General features: G+C 38.5%; 1 protein-coding gene and 1 long non-coding RNA gene across 12 annotated transcripts in view; one reads left to right on the forward strand and one right to left on the reverse strand.

Annotated features, from left to right (window-relative positions):
• LOC138707927 (uncharacterized) overlaps positions 1 to 21,411 on the forward strand; it is a 272,613-nt gene that overhangs the window by 223,718 nt on the left and 27,484 nt on the right. The gene's annotated exons all lie outside the window — the stretch shown is intronic.
• LOC138707928 (uncharacterized) overlaps positions 1 to 21,411 on the reverse strand; it is a 57,854-nt gene that overhangs the window by 11,952 nt on the left and 24,491 nt on the right. For 8 of the 11 annotated variants that reach the window (XR_011334456.1, XR_011334458.1, XR_011334455.1 and 5 more), the window contains 3 exons: positions 17,702 to 17,829; positions 16,992 to 17,154; positions 16,335 to 16,445 (listed from right to left, as the gene is read on the reverse strand). This is a non-coding gene — a long non-coding RNA (uncharacterized lncRNA). The remainder of the gene's footprint in view (positions 1 to 16,334; positions 16,446 to 16,991; positions 17,155 to 17,701; positions 17,830 to 21,411) is intronic. The other 3 variants (XR_011334449.1, XR_011334454.1, XR_011334457.1) reach the window with 1 other exon arrangement.

Below are 21,411 nucleotides of genomic sequence, written 5' to 3' on the forward strand. Positions count from 1 at the left end.
AGAAGCTAAATTCCCTTTGGGTAAAGCTCATGTATTTTGTCAAGACACTCTCTCACACTTCCTACAGAGCTGTGCACGAGATCGGATGAGTCTAGTTACAAATTATAGGGGAATGGGTTAGCCTTTGCCCTGAACTCGGTAGACACACGCCCGATCTTCCTTTCTACTCCTACCTCCTCCACAGAAACGTTGTTCCTGTACTGCACATCGCGAGTGTCTTGACAAAATGCATGAGCTGTATCTTCGCTACAATTCGTAGACAGGCGATGTTACATGTTGTTGGACCACCTGGCCTGATATCTACAGTTATAATTGAAGTGTTCCCCATGTCACTATTGTAGAGTAGTGGTAGTATAACGGGCTGGTATGCATGAGGTGTGAGTTCAAACACAACATAGTGCTTCTTGTGTCTTTTTCAGAGGGAGAAAATATTACTCTTGTCTCTTTTATGACTGTTTTAGTAATTAACATCAGGTTCATAAATGTATTATGCCATGACTTTATCATTATTTATTATGACATTAACGCTGCAAACGAAAAGAAAGAAAGATTTTATTCTCAACAAAAATTTCTTTCGTGGCACAAACAAAATAAACTTACTGGTGTCTGCCAAATAAAATTCAAACAATTAAAAAAGTTCAAAAAACAAAACAAAAAGCCACAATTCAATATTTACTCCATCTTTCTCTCATCTCGATCACATCTTGCAGTCGAGTATGTATTGAATCAACTAGTCTTTTGAAATAACAACTGTTCTGGCACGGCATCACAGACATCCTGGATGAGCTTCCACAAATCATCACAACGTCTTGGAAGGGGATGGGACCAATTTTTCAGCATATGCTTCTTTACTCAGTTGGAAGAACATCGGAATTTAGATAATTTAGATGTCAATGTCTCAGGTTCAAATCCTCATCACTTCTTTTCATTTTATTGTGTTACAGGATAGTGTAAGAAGAAAAAACTAACACTAGTATTATGCAACTGTATTGTTTCAAATCTAACATTAAATTTCTATTACTTATATCACTAAAGAACAATAACAGAATATATATGGTAAACTGAATATTATTTATATCACTAAAGAACGATAACAGAATATAAATGATAACATTAATGTTATTAATATCACTAAAGAACGATAACAGAATATCATTGATAACTTCAATATTATTCATATTAATGATAATAATAATGATGATAATAATAATAATAATAATAATAATAATAATCCGTGGTGCTACAGCCCGTGAAGGGCCTAGACCGACCAGCCGGCTGCTGGCTTCACGCCCACATGCCGAAGCAGAGGTGAACGATCATCCAACCAGAATGGAGGTATCGTGTGGTTAGCACGATGATCCCCCCAGCCATATATTAATGATAGCAGAATATAAATGATAACTTGAATATTATTTATATTGCTAAACAATGATAACAGATTATAAATGATAACTTCAATATTATTTTTGTCCCTAAAGAACAATAACAGATTATAAATAATGACTTGAATATTATTTATATCGCTATCAAATGATAAGAAAATAAAATAACTTGAACAAGGCTCGAACTCAGAACCTTCGAATCACTAAGCCAGTACTCTGCCTCTGCTCTACGAGATGCAGATATCGAATGACTCCTGCTTAAACACAATAGTTCTGAAACTGAATCAAGTACGATTCTATGATTGTAACATTACCATTCACAAGTGCAGCCACTTTTCCTTTTGACAGGTGTACACCTCTATTCGCTGTTCACAAGTGCAGCCACTTTTTCTTTTGACAGCCCTATGTTCATCCCTGAGACATGCATCTTCAAACCGACCCCACCCCGAATTCGTACAAAATATCGTACTTTCTCTATTCTGGGGTGGAATAAGTACACTTTCCTCATCCACTCCTTAGGCTACAAGTAAATAAAGTTGTAAATTTTATTACCGGCGACAATGAATGGGGCAGCATGATAGAGTGCAAGATGTATTGAATACTCTACTCTTAAGCTGCATCTACATGGTTCAGTTTTCCATGCATATACATATGCAATCTGAGGAGAATATTGATATACAGTGAAACCTCTACTTATGAACACTTCCAAGATACGAACAATCCTCATATATGGACAGATTTTATGTCCCAACTGAAATAATCTAGAAATAACGATAAATTTAACTCTCATTTACAGACACTCTCAGACACAGACACGGACAGCTGTTTCACAGTCCTAAAGCTTGCTTTACCACCTGACTGCGGACAGAACTTTAATTTCAAGACCTAATGTGTTACAAAAATAGAAAATTTAGTTTTGAGAACTGTACAGGAATTCCTTAACATGAAAGAAGACAATAATGGTCTCGTAAGCTACCACTAGCCCAGCTGGCTATCCCTTGTTAGCTGGAAGTGGGTGGATAAACAAAGACATAAAATTTAACCTGTCTGATGGGTCCAGGTTTCCGCGATAGTGAAATTGTATTCGACACATGATAGGATTATTCTCTTCACTTCAATCAGTTGTTCTGTTTCGAGATACATGGCACCTGAATGTAAAGGTTAAGTTGAAAACTGTAAATTACAGTGCTGCGTAACTGTATTTGCCTTTTTCAGTCTTATCTACTGTAGTTCAAAGTTGCAAAGAATTTACTGTAGTATACTGTCTTTATTAAACTACAGTAATACATTTCATTTAAAGCATGATGGGATATACTCCCTCCCAATAAAGGACACCTCCCAGATGCGGACAGATTGTTACGTCCCTTTGATGTCCGTAAATGAGAGGTTTCACTGTAATCCAATTTAAAATGCACATTCAATTAAGATGGATGCAGATTTTGTGTCTGCATGGTGTGCCGTGTTCAACGTCCACTTCTGTGAGTGATTGTATGCCAGGACATACTAAAAGGTGATATCGGTCCATCTCTGTATTAGAGTTACACAATTTGCAGGATGGTGTCTCCATTATCCCAAATTAATAAATAAATGAATTAATAAATGTTAAATATCAATTCAATACTTAGGCCTACTTTATTCTCAAAATTGTATTTCAGCACTGTACACACTCATATTTGCGATTATCTTCAACAATGCACTTGCTGCCATTCTTAGCTTGAAAGGTTCACAACCATCAAACGAAAGAATTTTTAGTTTATTCATGGCCACCTACATCAATCTGCTGCAAGCTACATGCTACTGTTGAAGTGTAGCTTTCAATTGCTCCATGCACTCTCATTTTTAGTGGCAAAGAGCATGCACAATTGAATGTGTTTCATTCAATCTTGCACGCATTGCTTCAATGCATAAAGTTAAAAGAAAAGTTAAACCATATAGATGCACCTTTAGTGGCTGAAATTTGGACCAGTTTTACATGAACAATACCAAAGTTACAGAAAAACATTTTCTCCAATTTAATTTGTGAGTTTAGCTGTGTGCAGTAAATTATCTATAATGTATGATACAGTGTATACATATAGTCACAGGTGATAAGAAAAGGGTGCTTTTAAGTTTGTACCAAAAGAGGAAAATGATTCTTGGAACTGATAAAGGAATTTCTGCTATGAAACTCGTCGAAATTATTCATTCAATAAAATACACATCATGCAAGTGAAGACAAAGAAGGAGTCTAAGTGCGGAGAAGTGGACGATTTCGTTCATAAATGGTTTAAATGTGCATATGTAATGACAGTATACTGATGCTACAGGAATAAGGACGACAGAAAGCACGAGAACTCAATGTAGGCCTAGATTTTTCTGCTAGTACCCCTAAAAGAGATGTGTAAATAGTATTTAAACAACTATGAGAGATTTTTTTTCACAAATGAATTAACAACTCAAACTAGGGCAAATAAATAATTACGTGTGTATGACTTAACATCATCATCATCATTATTATTATTATTATTATTATTATTATTATTATAGTACATCAATTAAAGAAGGCATTGGTCACGTAATAAAATAAGATCTGATCTCGTTAAAAAAATGCCATACAGTGAAACCTGTATTAAATGACCACTGCTGGTTTCATGAAAAATTGGTCTTTCAGAGAGGTGGTCTCTCAATAGGGGGAGTTTTTACACAAATAATTGGTTAATACGTTTCTATGTTAATCAAATAAAAAACATGGGGAATATTGCTAACAATAAAAGCTTGAGATAAGAACCTTATTTTTTATTTTACGTTATTTTTACAATTTTCTTCTTTGATTCATTACATACTTTGCTTCACAAAATCATAAATTGAACTCTGCTTTTTTTTTTTTTTTTTTACAACCTAATTTTCAAAACTATCCTTTAACATGTTAAAAAAATTAACTTATATGTTCTCCATTCATACAATCTTCAGTGGTGCCGATTGTTGAATTAGCTGAATATTACATAAGGCTTCTCCTAGTGACATTTTTTCGAATTCAAATTCTCTCTTGACTTTAACCTCGTTACCAGTGGGTTGATCACCGAATTTTCCTAATAGGTGGGAGGAAGGAAAAAAAATATATTGTACTGTAATTAACAAGTAACGATTTGATTTTTCTGTACAAAACGAAAAGTAAAACCATCATACGGCATGAGAAATCTTACCTTCCAAGAAATTGTTAAACAGCAGTGCAAATAACAATTTGTCATACCGTGGAAGCCGTTAGCAAATGGTCATTGTACCTTTTTTCTAGCAATACCCAACATTCCTTAAGGGATTAAGGACAGAGATGGGCATTCAACATGAATACAGTACCACTTAACAACTTTGCCAAATATCATTTTAACTTCTAGTACTGTAACGAATTTTTTGGAATTTATTTAGGCTACAGTAATGTAATAAAATACTAAATTGTGAATTTTAAAAATACAGTATGGTATTTTAAAAGGGGTTAAATTAAGAAAATGGCTATTCAATCACTGGTCAGTGGTCGGGGAGAGACATGGTCTCTTAAAAGGGGTGTGATTTACATTGGTTTTATGGATGTTTAATTCAGTTCTTTAAAAAATCGTTCTTTAGAAGGAGTAGTCACTCAAATAGGGGTGGTCTTTCTGACAGGTTTTACTGTAACTTTATTCCAGTGGTCATCTATAGTAATGGCCATTTTTTCGAATAATGGCTAGTGGCTACTTTAGACAGTTTTACTGTATTATCAACGAATGCTTACCAACTTTTACAGATAAAAAAAAAATTGTAATTACCTTTTTTATATTTATTGCAAATTATTTTGACACACTAATTACTTTTTAAATCTTTCAACTTACTCTAAGTTCAAACGCAAAACTGTATTCTCAAGTTCAGTTTAACTGCCTTTCTTGCCTTATTTCAACACTGGAATGAATTTGAGTTTTTTTAATAAAAAAGGACTGATACAACTGAATTTTAATAATAGTAATAATGGTTTATTTTAACTGACAGAGTTAAGGCCATTCGGCCTCTCTTCCACTCAACCAGTATGATACAAAATTAATACTGTGACAGCCACTTCGAGACTCGATCACGCATCCCACAAGAGGGCAGGGTGCGTGGGAGACTAGACGAGCTCCACGGAGCACTGGGGGGTGGCATGCGGCATAGAGAGGAGAGGAGAAACCGCGACATGCTGGGCCGCGGCAGAGAGGGGGAAGTAAAGCAGTTGCGACTGAGGGGAGAAATCCAGAGAAGTCGAGAGGCTCCATCTTCTCGGCATCTGTAGAAATTTCGAGCATCGTACTACAGCAAGCCAGTCAGTCTTGTGTAGCAGTGAAGCCAGCTTCGAGACCAGAGTTCGACTTGAGTGTGTCCACAGCTGTGGGAGCACCCTGGCCAGTCAGTGGACTGTCGCCGGAAGTCCTGAGTTCGAGTGTAGTGGACCGCAGTTGGGGGACCTGAGTTCGAAGTTCAGTGGACTGTCTCTGAAGGTCTTGGGTTCGAGATACTGTGAACTTGAGTGACTGAGCTAGAAGAACTAGCCAAGGCAAACGAACTGTGAACTGAGAACTGATAGTTTTGTGTTGTAAATAGTGCTTTGTGAACATTAGTTGAGATTAGGAGTACATTGTTGTTCGCAATAATCCAAGTGAATTGTCATTGTCGTCTGTGGAGTGCAATAACGAATACTGTGTTGCTGTGTGGAGTGGAAATCCCATTGTTGACGGGAGTGTTTAAATTAAATTGTAGAAAATGATTATTGTTGTGAGAATAAAATTACATTATTGTTTTGTATTAAAGTTACAATTGGTGTCGGAAGCGAGATATTATAGACATAATGGAGAACCTACAGCAAATCCTGCAAGCCATCTCGGAAATGAAAGCAGACATGAACAAGCACATTAGTGAGGTGAAGAACGATATAAGTGAAGTAAAGGCAGACATGAAAGACGACATGAACAAGCACATCAGTGAGATGAAAAGTGACAAAAGTGAAGTGAAAACGGAGATGAAAAGTGACATAAGTGAAGTGAAAACGGAGATTAAAAGTGACGTCGCTATGCAAATCGGTAGCATTTCGGCCCAAGTAGATGGAATAGTTACCATCATGAGAGACGAACTTAAAGCCGATTTTGACAAACTAAACGAGAATTTTGCAACTATAAACGAGACAGTGGCCGAACTAAGACAGGACGTAGACCATTTCGACGGCAAAATTAGCGCTCTCGAACGTCGTCAAGAGGAAATGAGTGTGCTGAAGAAAACAAGCACATACTCGCGTTAGTGGATCGCCAGGCTAGAGAACATAAACAGATAGTTGCCGAGGAGGTTCAATGGGCCATGCAAGAAGCGGCAACAGATTTGAGGACTCCATATAGTAGCCCTGCGGAACCATCACATTCAGCCAGACATTCGAACGTTAAAACGCCGAAGTTCGACGGTACGAGGTCTTGGGCGATATTCCGTCGCCAGTTCGAGGTTATCGCAGAGCACAGTGGGTGAACGCTGGCAGAGAAAACTACTCAGTTGCTGGCCGCGCTTCATGGACAGGCGTCGGAGATTCTTCACAGTGTTCCAGAAGATGGGATAGCCACCGAGATAATGACGGCCTTGGAGGGACGTTATGGTGACCATCGACTTGCGGTAGCATTTAGGACCCAACAGTCAGGCGAGTCCCTGCAAGAATTTGCGATGGCGGTGGAACAACTGGCCCATAAGGCCCTCAGGGGCCTACCACCTAACTTCGTCGCTGGAGAGGCGGCCTACACCTTCGGCAGCGGAGTTCCGAGACCCCGAGATCAGCCAACAGCTACTCTTGGCCGAGCATCGCACCATCAACGAAGCTCTGGCAGTGGCCCTCAGGATGGTGGCGGCCAAGTCGGCGGCGGGAGTCTCAACACCGCACTGGATCAGGAGCGTCACGGTGGCCGATGCTGGGGGACGCCAACTGAAGCCACCCGAGCAGCAGAGACGAGGAGCGCCCACCTGCTGGTCCTGTGGCAGACATTTGAGGAAGGACTGCGACCGATCTGGCCACAGGCAGGAGAGAGAGGTGGCTGACACCGAGAGGAGCCAGCAGTCATCTGAGCAACGGGGACGACAAGTGCCAACCTGCTGGTCCTGCGGCGAACCTGGGCACTTGCGGAGGAATTGCAACCGACCTGGCTACAGTCAGGAGAGAGAGGGGGCCGATGCTAGGAGGAGCACGTCGGCGCTGTCATCACAGTCCCCTCGGCTCGTCCTGAAACCGGTCAACAGAAGATGTGACGATGGCCTGATTGCTGAAGGATGGATAAAAGGCCGTCCATGCAGAGTACTGGTGGACACCGGGGCGATGCTCACTATCGCCAGACCAGACGTCGTGCGTGGCCTACCTGGGAGGACACCGCTGCGTCGATACGAGCTACGTACTGCTTCAGGCGAGAGCTTGCCCATCCAGAGAGAGGTCTTCCTGAATCTGACCTTGGGGAAGAGGAAACTGGAGATGTGGGTGTTCGTCGCCAACATCACCGAAGACGTCGTCCTGGGACTCGACGCCATGCGGTTACTCGATGCGATGGTGGAAGTCCGGTGCCGTATACTCCGTCTCGGTCAGGATGAAATGTTCCTAATGGACGCCGAAGACCAACCCATGGCCAGCGAGCTCTCCTTGGAGGGCCAAGTGGGAGAGCAAGATGGTACCCATGCAGTATGAGTAATCGCCGTCCAGCCAAGCCCAGGATGGGATGACACCACATTAAGGAGGGAGCAGCTGGAGGACCCAAACGTTAGACCGACTAGCGGCCTACCAAGGGACTGTCCAGGACGGCCAGCCCTAAGGACTGAGCAATGTGACAGCCACGTCGAGACTCGATCACGCGTCCCGCAAGAGGGCAGGGCGCGCGGCGTAGAGAGGAGAGGAGGGACCGCGACATGCTGGGCCTCGGCAGAGAGGGGGTAGTAAAGCAGTTGCGACTGAGGGGAGAAATCTAGAGAAGTCGATAGGCACCATCTTCTCGGCATCTGTAGAAATTTCGAGCATCGTACTTTCTCGAAACTATGGTCTAGTGATAAATAGGAGACGCAAGTGAGCTGACAGCAGTCGTTGCTAGTTTTTGGACAGCAAGCCAATCAGTCTTGTGTAGCAGTGAAGCCAGCTTCGAGACCGGAGTTCGACTTGAGTGTGTCCGCAGCTGTGGGAGCATCCTGGCCAGTGGACTGTCGCCGGAAGTCCTGAGTTCGAGTGCAGTGGACCGCAGTTGGGGGACCTGAGTTCGAAGTTCAGTGGACTGTCTCTGAAGGTCTTGGGTTCGAGATACTGTGAACTTGAGTGACTGAGCTAGAAGAACTAGCCAAGGCAAACGAACTGTGAACTGAGAACTGACAGTTTTGTGTTGTAAATAGTGCTTTGTGAACATTAGTTGAGATTAGGAGGACATTGTTGTTCGCAATAATCCAAGTGAATTGTCATTGTCGTCTGTGGAGTGCAATAACGAATACTGTGTTGCTGTGTGGAGTGGAAATCCCATTGTTGACGGGAGTGTTTGAATTAAATTGTAGAAAGTGATTATTGTTGTGAGAATAAAATTACATTATTGTTTTGTATTAAAGTTACAATACATTACTATAAACAAAACATAATTAATATTATAAAATACCTTATCATGAATGAAAACTGTCTTTGTGGTAGTTGTGTGTGCGAATGTTTAAAACCTTTCCCTACTTCAGTTTATACTGTTCAGTGCAACAAGACTCAACTTTAGGACCTCGGCTACTTACAATGTTTATAGACAAAATCTGTCAAACTGTTGATTCTGAATGTTTATTATTTACCAACAATCTAAAAAAATGTTCACACAATAAAAAATATTGCTGACTGTCAATTTCTATGACTTGAAATAGACTCAATATCGTAAGTTGGTTTGATGAGAACAGAATAAGTAAATAGAATATATTTCCAAAAATAATATTATAACCTACACTAACAAATCTACTCTCTTCAACTAGACTACAATTTAAACCAAATCAACAGAACAGATAGCGTTCTCAAAGATCTTTGTGTATTCTTTGACAGTAAACTTTATTTTCATAAGCAAGGAGATAAGCAATTAAATACTGAGTTTAATACAGTCAGCAACATATTCTTTCTCTATACCTAATTCACTATAAATACTTTACTTCACAGAAGTCAGATGGAAACTGTTAAGTACTGTAACAATAATAATAATAACTCTCCCCAATTGCAGGCCCTTCTGAACTTGCAGTCAGCACAATCCAGGATTACCATGAAGTTGTCACATAAAAGAGGAACAAGGAACAGATATCCAGTCCGTGGAATAAAGAGAAATCTCTTTTACACACCAGAAATTGCGCCACAGACACTATCTGCAGAGCCATAACTGCGGACTATTATCATTTTTTGCTAAATTATTATTTAATTTGCTTTTCTTTAACACTTCAATATCAATAATAATTGTATAATAAATAGCAGTATATTTGCGAAGACATAGCCTTTTTATTGTACTCATTCTACCTCTCCCAATCATACAAAACTTTGTCAAATTTCAGTTGGATAACCCCTCTCTTTCCACCAGGCTACCAATACTAAAAAGGCACCAAATGTCACACAGATCCTCGAAACATTACTGTAAGTTTGCGTAAGAGTTTATAAATATATATATATATATATATATATATATATATATATATATATATATATATATATACATATATATATAATTCGAACGGGAAAACAGCTGAACGGATTTTAATGACTGCCCCTTTATTTTGAAGCTTGGCATCCAAGGATTTTCAGATAAATAGTAACGTTCAGTGAAGCATTAGTTTTCCTACATAATTTTCCTACTTTCCAAAATCCATCTTTCGTCAGTTTTGAGAACTAATTGCATTTCAGAATAAAACAAAACACACACTACAATAAACAATATTACACAAAGGCCATGATCTGCAGGACCCCTGACATATTTAGATTCTCCGACATCATAATGTCAATATGTCGATCTTCATTTGTGTAATTTTTTCTTATATATTGATTATTAAAAACTGTAAGATTTACTAAAAGAATTTACACGTTTAATTCGTGTGTAATTTTCTGAGTACAGCTGTGTATTGGATATTACGAACTACAAAATTTAAGAATGTTTGAAGACATTATTACAATTAAAAATGAAACATTATTATAGTTAGTGCCATGATGAGAGAGAAGAATATAAAAAGGATAGCTGCCCTTGAAAAAGGGGTACCAAGTGGTAACAGCACCTAAATTAATTGCAGATCAACAATATTCTATTTTCAATTTTAATTTAATTTTATTTTTATTTATTCTTTGGGGGGGGCAGCAATCCTCGACAGGAATAATTTATTTTTCATATATACATGTCTTAAAACATTATTGGCTATATCTTGAAGTTCCAAAAGATCAATATGGAAACGATGAAAGAAACTGATACAAAATCTTGAGATAGGTGCCCCTTGCACCAAAGAGCAAGCCAATTACTTCCCAGTGACAAATGGGTATGTGGTACTGTATTTCTCTTCCAGATAAGTAAAACAGGGTTTATAATATCTTTTCTTGTCCAGATCTACTTCTTGTGGTAGTAATTCAGTACCCTCAAATCTGATAGTGGGATCGATTATGAAGCCAATCTTTTGATTGTTATCAAGTGCTATGATGCAAATCAAGATTTCAGGTATAACTCCCTGTAAAGTTGATTTGAATAATTTCGAGGGAAAAATTGTTCCGGAGCCGGGTATCGAACCCGGGACCTTTGGTTTAACGTACCAACGCTCTACCACTGAGCTACTCGGGAACTCTAACCGACACCGATCAAATTTTTCCCTCTATATCCACAGACCTCAAAGTGGGCTGACAACCGTCAAGCAACCAACTTCGAGTGCACACTAACTCCATGTGACTTAAATTGTGGTTTTCTGTTAACGAACAGTGACGTGTATTATGCAAATCAAGATTTCAGGTATAACTCACTTTACAGGGAGTTATACCTGAAATCTTGATTTGCATAATACACGTCACTGTTCGTTAACAGAAAACCACAATTTAAGTCACACGGAGTTAGTGTGCACTCGAAGTTGGTTGCTTGACGGTTGTCAGCCCACTTTGAGGTCTGTGGATATAGAGGGAAAAATTGGATCGGTGTCGGTTAGAGTTCCCGAGTAGCTCAGTGGTAGAGCGTTGGTACGTTAAACCAAAGGTCCCGGGTTCGATACCCGGCTCCGGAACAATTTTTCCCTCGAAATTATTCAAGTGCTATGATGTTGGCACGTTTGGTGGAGCCAGTGGATGAAATACAATGTACTTCTTCATAAACATCAAAATTTCCAGACTTCTTGAGACATTCAACAATTCGGCTTCTAACCCAGTGATGACGATTGTTCCGCAACAATTCCCCTTTTCTGCAGAAACCAAGAACATGAGGAAGGGATTTGTACTCGTTGCAATGGCAGCAATGGGATTCTTGGCTCCTACCAGAGACACTACATACTGTGATGACACTGCAATTCATTTTTATAGCATAGTACTAATTATACACATTAATGCTATATTGATGATATGAAAGTGAAACCTATTGGGATTATATAAGTAGACATAGAGAATATCTTAAATTAGGTCTTCATTTCTATAATTTACTAAGTAACGGTTATATACTATGTAGGCCTACATGTATGTTACTGAAAACTACAAAACTTACCTTACGTAAGATAGCAATATTGTTATTAAAAATCAAATATTTTTCACATCCGGCGATGCTGATATAACCTCTGCAGTTGCGAGCGTCGTTAAATAAACGTAACATTTAACATCGAATATTTTTATAGTTATTAATCAAGCGGTGTGTGTATTTTTCATATATTTAATGGTGGTGTCATGTAGATATTTATATGTATGATTCTCTAATTTTCCTTGGTAGGAATGCAGTATGATGGAAGAGTCATTAGTTGGCCTAATTGAGTCATGCTTCCTATTTTAATTGTGTTTTTAAACTACATCATAATTAACTTCATATCCTTTTGGTTTAATTGATTAGATTTGTGATCACTACCAAGCATATCATTTTGTTGTAGGGAGAATAGCAGGTCATTTCACTTCCTGCTGCAGTGATGAGTTACAGTAGTTTATTTCTCACAACCAGCAATGAATGAAACATTGATACTGCTAATGATTTGTGATGAACAATTTTATTTAGGGTGCATATAAGATTCTATAACTGTGATATAGCATTTGCCTCATTTTTCACATCTCAGCATTAGATTCTTCACAACAGCTGAAAAAAAATGGGATAATACATAAATAATTGTAATTGCAATTAATTTTTGCAATTAATAAAAGACTAAATAGATACAAGATTAAATTTCAAAACTAGAAAACAAGAACTTTTATTTCACATGTTACAGAACTCATTCACATGTTTAATTAGATTTATCTTCTTGCAACTTGTTTGTTAGATTTTCCTTCAGTGTAACTAGTTCAAATTTTTGGTCAGAAAGTTTATGTGATTTAGGAAGATTGATCATGGTAGCATACGAAAACATTCTTTCCACTGGTCCAGAAGAAGGCATTGGAGTGTTCTATTTCATAAAAACATTCCTTATTTCCGGATATCTACCCACTGTAGACACTGTCTCGGTACTTCAAGTTCAGAATCAGAATCAAAAACAAAAAAATAATTTTTCTTTGTTTCTGGGTTTTTGGTTCTCGCCAGTTTTGTTTGTTTGTGTGTACTCATAATTCTTTTACTAGAACTTATAGAAACTAACCTTTGCATTTAATTTAATATGAAGTGGTGATACACGACAACCATCTGCTTTTAAATCTAGGATAACACAAAGCTGCAACATCAGCATTTTCTGTTGCATTAGTGGATAGTTCAAATAATCTTTAAATCTTTCTTCAACACTATTTAGTAGAGCCACAGCAAGTGCAGTGCAATAGATGAATGTCTTTGATACATTTTTTGTAATCATCGCCGAACTGCTAGAAGGCATGGTAGAAGAACTCCATAGTAAGTGTTAGTAGGTTATTTTACGACTCTTTTATCAACGTCTTAGGTTATTTAGCATCTGAATGAGATGAAGATGATAATGCCAGTGAAGTGAGTCTGGAGTCCAGCACCGAAAGTTACCCAGCATTTGCTCATATTGGGTTGAGGGAAAATTCCGGAGAAAACCTCAACCAGGTAACTTGCCTGACTGGGAATCGAACCCGGGTCACCTGGTTTTGCAGCCAGACTCGTTAACCGTTACTCCACAGGTGTGGCAGAAAGTGTTATTTTGGCCTTGTAAAATATCTAATGCCTCTGCCACAAGTCGTGTACAAAATAAAAGTTCCTCAATGTACTGAAAATCAGATTCCCTCAGCGCATTTTTAAACCCAGATTTTTTTTATAAGATAAGACTACGTTCTTTGACTCCTGATATTTGTTTCAAAGAATCAAATATGCTATTCCATCTTGTAGCTCCTGAATGGCAAAGAGTATGTCCTAAGACCACATATATCTTCTCGGCCGATTTGGGATAATTTCCCATTTTCCATAAAACATTGCACTTATTTATAACAGTATTATGCATTTCTGACAACTTTGCATTATTCGGATTTTTCAATGCCTTATCGATATCAGTAGTAGCACACAAATTCAGTTTATGCGCACTGCATCTCAAATGAGAAGGTAGACGAATATTTGCATTACTAATATCTGTGGAAGCCACATCAAACATTGGATGAATATCACTTTTTCAGAAGTTTCGTAATATTCAGTAGCAGAACATTCTTCGTCATCATCTGTCAACTTTATACATTCTGTCTTTATCCCAAATTTACAGAATGCTTTTATGAAATTGGTCCCATCTGTAATAGTAGCTACAATTTTGTTATTGTAAGACCAAACTCATGGACTTCAGTAACTAATGCTGTGATGCGTCCATAGCAATGGTTTCCTTGAAATCGAACACAGGATGAAGGGAATGACTTTCTCTGTAAATAATTTTTTATCCAGTGAGTAGAAAGCCCCAAAAAACTCCTCTTGCATCGGACCAAATATCGGTGGTTGTGCAAATATATTTAACTTTTTCCAATTCCTCTTTTGTGGTAAACATTTGGTTAACGTAGATGTCATTTGTTTTACGACTAAGTGTCCAACGGCTCGTGAGTTTCACTGCAAACTTGTCAGTGTTGAAATTTTCAAAGATAGTAACAAAAGCAGGATCTTCAATTGCTCGCAATGGTATCATGGAATTACAACAAACTTTGCTACATCTTCATTAAATTTCTCTTGACAAAATAGGCTTTTATTTCTGTGTGATTTTAATGATGAACTGTTTTGGCGTGTCTCTAGTTTTACTTCTCTTATCACTCATATATACGCCCTGTAGTCATTAACAGAAATGTCACTATGTTTTCTTTTCAAATGACTTATAAAATTTGAAATACAATTTATTACTAGGGCCTATAACCTTTTATTTCCACAGTTTTAGGGTGCCATTTAATACAAATTGCAACAAGCTTAGTAGAAGTAGATAATTCAGAAACATACTTGAAAAAAGTAATTTCCAGTAAAGTCACTGGAACTTCAGTAATTACGTGGAGGTTAGATGAACTAGTACTTGCCACCAAAGTATTATTTGTATCAACAGAAGAACTTTCTCTTATGAAGCCACTTTCAGTACATGTATATTCAGACATTGTTGACTTGGCAATAACAATAATGAAATCGAACACCATAAAGTAGTACAATTTGTAAATATACAATGGGAAGTTCGAAACACAGCAGCAAATACAGCAATACACAACGTATGCCTACTGTGTCCATCATTATGTTTCCACAAGTACCAACGACAATGTAGTGAACAGTTGACCACTGCACACAGTACATACTACAGCGCTGTCGATGCACAACATTGCATTCCGTGAAGCCATGTGATTAGTCACAGTACATGCGTATAGAAATCTCCCCCATGAATGTATTAATAGTTCGTAAAAATAGCTTACTGTTTCTGCTACAGACAGTATTTTTAGTCATTGATAACAATTAACAATTACATAAGTATGTGATTCAATTGCACTCAACAATTGAATTTAATTATGATTAAAATTAATTGAAATTAATGTAGGAATTAATTACTTTTAATTGACTAATTGCAATTAAATTTAATTGATTAATGTCCAACATTAACCAGAACACAGTACGAAATAGAAATATAAAAATTGGAAAATTATCATTTGAAAAGGTGAAAAAATTCAAATATGTCGGAGCAACAGTAACAAATATAAATGACATTAGAGACGAAATTAAACGCAGAAAAATACGGGAAATACCTGTCATTATTTGGTTGAGAAGCTTTTGTCAACTGGTCCACTTTGAAAAAAGCTGAAGGTTAGAATTTATAAAATACTTACATTACTTTGTTCTGTATGGTTGTGAAACTTGGACTCTCACTTTGAAAGAGGAACAAAGGTTAAGGATGTTCGAGAATAAGGTGCTTAGGGAAATATTTGGGGCCAAGATGAATGAATATACAGAAGAACGGAGAAAGTTACATAATGCAGAACTGCACACATTGTATTCTTCACCTAACATAATTACTTACTTATGGCTTTTAAGGAACCTGGACGTTCATTGCTGCCCTCACATAAGCCTGCCATTGGTCCCTATCCTGAGCAAGATTAATCCAGTCTCTACAATCATATCCCACCTCCCTCAAATCCATTTTAATATTATCCTCCCATCTGCATCTCGGTCTTCCCAAAGGTATTTTTCTCTCTGGGAGGTGGCAAGTGGGATATGATGGTAGAGACTGGATTAATCTTGCTCAGGATAGGGACTGATGGCGGGCTTATGTATGGGCAGCAGTGAATGTCCAGGTTCCTTACAAGCCATTTGTAGGTAAGTATAGGTGTATAAGGCTGTAATAAAAATTGAGAAAACTAGTTCTAAAATTTATAGTACTCACAGCCATATGCTATAATCATTTCCTCCTCAGACTCGGATTAAATTCTTTGTGGCTTTCTTGTAAACATGACCTGCTTCCAAGTCTGGTCCTCCCTGGTTAATTTCCCAAGATCTACAACATATTCACATGGACATAATTTCCATCTTAAGTCAGCACGCAATTCTAATGTCTTGCTCTAAAAAAATAATACATTTAGGGCTCCTTTTCTAATCAGTGCTGCAAAAATTTTCGGTGGAGGTTGAACAGCATACATGAAATCAATGAAATGGACAGAGAAAATGTATAACAAAAAATTGAATACTACAATATAAGACAACGGTACATTCACAAATTAAGATTGATAGGATACATGACGTGAATGGATCCCTGGGTACTGGAGAAAATGTGGAAAGGGGGACTTCACTCCTGGAGACAAAAAACTAATGCTGGTGGAGGACAATATGCATGTAGTCTAGAGCCAGATCTTGATGTGATAAAACAGAACTGAAAGCCAAGGAATGGAAGAGAAAAAAATGGAGGCACACAGCAGAGGCTAACTTCACCCCCGGAAGTAGAGCCAGAAAAGAAGAATAAGAAGAAAAATTAATTTCAGAGTATAGGTATATAAAGTTATAATAAAAAATAGAGGGAATGAGCTCAAAGATTTATTGTACTCACAGTCACTATGCTATAATCTATAACCATTTTCTTCTCAGACTCCGGATTATCAGCATCTTCATAATCTGCCTTCTTATTCTCTTGTTTATTCTAAATTCTTTCTGGCTTTCTTGTGAACATCTTCTGCTTCCAAGTCTGGCCTCTCTGGATGAGTTCTCAAGTCCTGCAACAGATTCACACAGGTTCAATTTCCATCTCAATGCACCACTGAAGTAGTTACGGTGATTTCAGAAGTGAAAAATCGTTGAATTTATAAGGGATTTTTGTGGAGATGCAGTTGATCATATATGCAAGATATACTAACAAAAGCCTAGACTAACCAAACCTAACCTGGATAAATTTCAGAACACGGATACCTTCCTTTCCCTCTTATTCCAAAATTCCAACCTTGTGCACACAAAATAAATCACTGCCACTGAACAGTGAATTTTCGTAAGCATGATGATGCGTATTTGACAAACACAGACAAATCTGCTTTTTTAGTATTTTAAGATAATTGTTGTCAGTGAGATAACAGTTTACTGAAAATTTCCCCCTAACCAGTCACAGATTCGTATATGCAACGTGTATAAGCGGAGTATAGAGGAACTACCTCAGCAACGAGAGGTTCGCGGCAGAATCATGAAGGCTGTGAGATGGCAATGAGCAAGCTGTGAGATGATTAAGTGCACATGCACGGACATCTCGCGCACTGCCAGTGCGATCCTTACCTGGATCTATGTACTTAGCGTTGCTAGTGTCAGCCAGCGATATACAACAGAACCAAATGTCAGCAAGAACAGTAGCTGATTTGACTCAATAGCTACTGAGGATAGCATGGCAAAGACCTGAAACATGTCTAGATAACACGAATTTAAACTTTTTAAGACTTTTAATACTGTAACATTTTAATGATTTAATGGAAAATACTGCTGAATAACGACTAATAACACTGGTCAACAAAATTTAAACTTTTGTCTGTTAAAAGAGAAACAATGGGTGATTCTAAGTGACTTTTTTGTGCTGATTTCAAATGTTTTTACAGAACTTTTTCCATCACCCAGGGTTTTAGTGAAATCGCATGAAAAAAAAATTTTCCTGTCTATATATTATAGTATTATATTATCTTAGCTGAAACTACATTCACTGACCTAAAATGTTTGTGAAGTAGATTTTCGGCTCTACTGCGCTTGAGGAACATCTCTCTCAGTGTCCAACAATAGTCTGCCAACATATTTGGACACCATTTACTCATAGCACCTACCTATTTCCACGATATCCTGGTGGAAACGCTCCCCGTGTTCGTCGCTCAGAGCCCCTAGTTTTCAGGGAAGAAATTCAGATGGGAATGCAGAAAGTGTATTTTTAAGACATATTACGAGGCGCATCCAGAAAGTAAGTTTCCCTAATTTAAAAAAAAAAAAAAAAAGAACACACACTTTCAGGAAAACATTTATTGGCAACAGGTTCAGCAATGTTTCAGCTATTTTCAACATAGCCACCATCAGAATTGAGACACTTGTATCGTGGGATCACCTTTTGTATCCCTCTGTCGTAGAACTCTGCCGCCTGTGAATGGAACCAGCGTGTGACAGACGACTTCAGCTCTTCGTCGTTGCCAAAACGCTCACCGGAGGACAGGAATTTCTTGAGGTGCAAGAAAACGTGAAAATCGCTGGGAGCAAGATCAGGACTGTAGGGTGGTGATCAAACAACTCCCAGCCTAATTCCGTCAAAACAGCTGCTGTGCGCCGAGCCGTATGTGGACGAGCATTGTCATGGAGGAGCACAACACCTGCAGTAAGCATTCCAGGCCTCTTGTTTTGAATGGCACGTCGCAATTTTCGCAGTGTTTCACAGTAAAGGTCAGCATTCACTGTTTCACCTCTTGGAAGGAAGTCAATGGGCAGAATGCCCTTCCTGTTCCAGAACACCATGCACATCACTTTCTGTACCGACAGCGTCTGTTTGAATTTCGTCCTGACCGGAGATCAACTATGCTGCCAATGCATTAACTGCTGCTTGGTTTCTGGGGTGAAGTGCGAAATCCAAGTCTCATCGCCCATGACGATCCTGTCGAGGAACTCGTCACCGTCATCGTGATACCGTTGCAGAAATGTCAGTGCTGCTCCTAAACGTTGCATTTTGTGTTCGGGTGTCAGGTTTTTCGGCACCCACCTGGCACACACTTTTTTTAACATCAGGTGCTTAGTGACAATCTCATGCAACAAGTATCGCGATATCTGCGGAAAATGACTGCTCAGCTCCGTAATCGTGAAGCGATGGTTCTCCATGATGCACTGCCGCACCAGCTCTACACGATCATCATTGATGAGGGACGGTCGCCCACTGCGCTCTTCATCACAGACACTTTGACGACCTTCGGAAAACTGCCTACACCAGCGACACACCATCTGCTTACTCATGATGTTCGGCCCATAGACCTGACAGAGCTGCCGATGAATTTCAATTGGAGCAATGCTTTGTGCATTAAAGAACTTTATCACCGACCGAACCTCGCAGGCAGCGGGAGAAGGAATAAGAGCTTCCATTTTGGACCACTGCTGCCATACTACTGGCACCAGGCGGGACCTGTCCAGCTGGCATATGATTGATACGTCATAGATCTGTTATGCATGCGCAATTGACACAGCTAATTACGTTTACTTTCAAGGGGAAAAAATCGGGAAACTTACTTTCTGGATGCGCCTCGTACATCCCATGATCTTGTAGTTCTCAATTATCTCACTTATAAGTTCTCGGTAGTTCTCAGACCTGAAATTCCCTACAAAGTTTGTGACAATTTTTTTGAAAAACAACCATGCATCTGCTTCTTGCATATTTAACTGATTTTCGAATTGCGAATGTTTCATCAATTCCCTTATTCGAGGGCCAACAAATACTCCTCCTTTTAGTTTAGCTTCACTCATTCTTGGGAACTTATTTTTCAGAAAGAGAACCATTGCTTTCACAAAATTCTTAATCAAGCTTAGTTTGATATGCAGAGGTAATAAGATTTTTTCAGAACTTACGAGTGTTGTTGAACATTTTTTGTCCTGAATTAAGTGACTTTCTCTTTGGCCAGTTCTTTTTTATATAATGATTACTTTTATCTCTGCTATTCCACTTGCACAAGAAGCAGCAAAATTGAGTACAGCCAAGCTGTAACCCAAGTAAAGTAGCTATTATTTTCAAATCCCCACATATCTGCCAAGAAAAATTGCCATATTTGATAGTGGATAGTAAAAGCTTCATATTCTCGTAGTTTTCCTTCATACCAACTGCATGGGCTAAAGGAATGGATGGATATTTGTTTCCATTATGTAGTAACACTCCTTTCAAATTTGTTTTCGATGAGTTTATGAAGAAATGCCAATATGCTCAACGCCCAGTGACTCGCACAAATTCTCAAATTCCTTTTGGCGTTGGTGGAAGAAACTTATTTTGTGTCACTCTACAGCAGCTGCCAGCCTTTCAATCTTGAGGCGAGTAATTCTGCCTTGCTTTTACTTAAACCAAGATCCCGAACCAAATCATTTAAATCCTCCTGTGTTAGAAAGTGAGGTTCATTTATAGTATTATCTTCCACAAAATCTGGATCATTCCGTAAATCCATTCTGAACATCAGGAACACTTTGAATTACTTCAGTCAATGTTATGTCATCTGGTGGAGTTGGTATGGGAAGTCCTGGCCCATGAAACACCGGTCGAATTGCTGAATCTAAAGATGGATATTGATTTGTAACAGTGTGTCTGGACTTCGAATTTATTCCAGATATATTTGTCAAGCAGAAGTAGCAGTCTGTCAAATGATCCTTAGATTCGCGCCATATCATAGGGACTGCAAAAGGCATATGACGGGATCCTTTTAACCAGCCAGTTAATACTGTTACACATTTGGCACAACAGATTTCCGGGGCCCATGTCTTGTTCTGGTCTATATTGTTGTTAAAATAACAGTCATAAGCTCTTCTAACTAGAGGAGTAAAATTTCGCTTCTGCGCTTTTAATGTGAGCTTACCACACACGTAACAGAAGTTGTTTCTATCATTAAAACACTTTCGAGACATGTTTCTTATACATTATACTCTTATACCGTGCGTTTTTTTAAGCGCTTCAGTAAAGTGCTTCAATGCAGCGCTGCAGCAAAACGAAAGTCGAAAAAAAACGCCATTGGCTGGCCAGCTGACTGCAAAATGGTGGAGGATGTAGCATTGACTGCTGTTACTCCAGTAATAAATTTAACTTTAACAGAACGGAACATGTTGGATCGTTTTGACTTCAATGATAATGATATGGAATTATTATTACTGCAAGATTTTAGCAACAATAAACGTTGCAAAAGACCAAAAGTGGATAGTTAAGTCGAAAACACATTTTCATCTTACAGTGGATCAGATTTTCAAAGCCATTTCAGATTGAACAGATCATAAGCAGAGGT

Source organism: Periplaneta americana, chromosome 10 (genome assembly GCF_040183065.1).
Source record: "Periplaneta americana isolate PAMFEO1 chromosome 10, P.americana_PAMFEO1_priV1, whole genome shotgun sequence".
NCBI classification, from domain to species: Eukaryota; Metazoa; Arthropoda; class Insecta; order Blattodea; family Blattidae; genus Periplaneta; species Periplaneta americana.